This window comes from Morone saxatilis, unplaced genomic scaffold (assembly GCF_004916995.1).
Source record: "Morone saxatilis isolate NCDOM2014 unplaced genomic scaffold, NCSU_SB_2.0 Contig21, whole genome shotgun sequence".
Classification (NCBI taxonomy): domain Eukaryota; kingdom Metazoa; phylum Chordata; class Actinopteri; family Moronidae; genus Morone; species Morone saxatilis.
In genome coordinates, this window is record NW_023339774.1 from 15,236,715 (window position 1) to 15,238,824 (window position 2,110).

The 2,110-nt window shown below is 37.8% G+C and overlaps 1 protein-coding gene across 2 annotated transcripts in view; it reads right to left on the bottom strand.

Annotated features, from left to right (window-relative positions):
- Positions 1–2,110, bottom strand: part of prlra (prolactin receptor a) — a 14,465-nt gene that overhangs the window by 11,929 nt on the left and 426 nt on the right. The window lies entirely within an intron of this gene.

Below are 2,110 nucleotides of genomic sequence, written 5' to 3' on the forward strand. Positions count from 1 at the left end.
GGGGGGGGGGGGCTGTGTCTTGTGTGTTGTCTTGTGTGTGTCATGTCACCATAATGCAAACTATGCTCCAGCATAGTTTATCAAAAATAGGTTGAATCATTCTGTTTGTGCCAAATTCTTCTTTATAGGATATATAGAATTGAAAATTAGGCATCCTCAACATTATTTGTGTTGTAGTTTCAGAACGATGAAGACAGCTAGAGAACACAAAATAGCTCTACAGGATGATTTTTTTTAGCAAAATCAAGTAGATTTTTAGCTATTGTATAACTCAACAAGCTTTGAAAAAAGTGCATATAGTTGTAACTGTGAAAAACAAAATCTCCTTGGGGGACTTTGCACGCAGATCCCCCTAGCTATGGGCTAGAAGGTCTGGTAGTAACTGCGACATTTTATACTGTGAATGTGTTGCCTGGAAAGCTGTACTTCTCTGTTGACTCGGCCAGCCTATATCCCGTGCCCTTCTGTGTTTTTGAAGCACTCACGCATTGGCCGTAGGAGGAAATAGGCTGGTAACATAAGGGAAATAACTAGAATGCCTGTATATAGTAATAATGGGTTCTGTGTTTAGAAGAGCAAAGCAATATTGTTGAAGTGACATATAAGCCTGATGACACAGTAATTGTGTGTTTCTTAAGGTGAAACAATTGAACATCCTTGGTCAGAGACTGAAATGTGTGGGAAAGTGTTTTGACATCCGCCAGTTATAATTTCAGCTGCAGGCTATTCTCTCTGGTTTGCCCTTTATAAAATTGAGATATCGAGTGAAATTGCTAGGCTGTGAATGTGTGTGAGAAAAGGTAAGAGGAAGAATCAAGACTTCCTTTGTCATTTAATTGAAAAGTGCATTAGAGAGTAATTGCCTTACAAAACAGCACTAGTCATAAAAGAAGAGAATTTATTATCGTGAGTGAGTGACCACTTATTTTAGTACCAATCGCCTTGTGCGTCACATCAACAGTTGCCACCAAAGCTGTCACGTTCTAAATGTTAATATAATGTCAGGCTCAATAAAGCCTACAGGTTCTATTCAAGCCAATGCTAACAGATTTAATATATCTGTAATATGATGTGGGCTGAGACCTGTACAGAGAATACTCTTATTACAGTGAATGTTCTGATATCAAATGAGCCTTTGTTGTTTGTGTTTTCAGTAGGTGTAACAAAAACCCAAAGCCAGCTCTACCTCTTCAGATCTGATCAAACCCATACGTTTATTAAATATTGGAAGATATTTGTTATCTAGTTGTCACACAAGATATGCACTGCTTTAAAAATACTTTTTGAAACAATCTTATTTAGGTGTTATCAGGCTGTGCAACCTATAATTACAGCTAGCATGCAATTCCCAACACTGTCTATATAAAGCCCCAGTACAGGACTAATAGAAAGAGCCAGTAAGCTGTAGGCACCTACAATTGTGTAATTGTGTGTAATCTAGTATTGAGTTGATTAGCTCTGTGCTATAAAGGCTGATGTCCTCTTTCACCGCTTCCTAACCTGACTGAAGGCCAATACGCATGCGGAGGAGGAACAGATCATGACTACGGAAATCCCATTACACCAATAACTCCCCTGCATCACCATCCTCCTACGCAATAGGAAATATCCTGCCCATCATTTAGCTGTCAATCAGCGAATATGTCTTCATTCAGAGCAAAACAAGAAGATATCACACACACAATTCCATATTGTGGGAGCCATTTTACAACTCCACTTCCCAGTCACTAGCCATTACATACAGTATTAACATCCTCAGAGTGAAGTTGTTGTACAGCAAGTTGTGACTTATCATCTCAACTGGCATTCACTGGTATTTCCCCTCTAATTTAACTTTACACCGTATCTGTAGGTTAAATGAAGCACAAGTGTGTGCAAGTTAGACATAAATTTAATTAGGCAAAATCACTTAAATGACTCACATGTTCTGAAAACCTTACATCACTCACAAAGATGTTCATGAACTTACCATGCGTTTTATATTTATCTCAAACTCTGAAATCAATCATTAATAATAACAACACTGTTTAAGTATTTAACTGCAACAACAAGTTTGATTGTCTTTCTTTTGTTGTTTATATTGTGACATATTTCCACACACACACACACA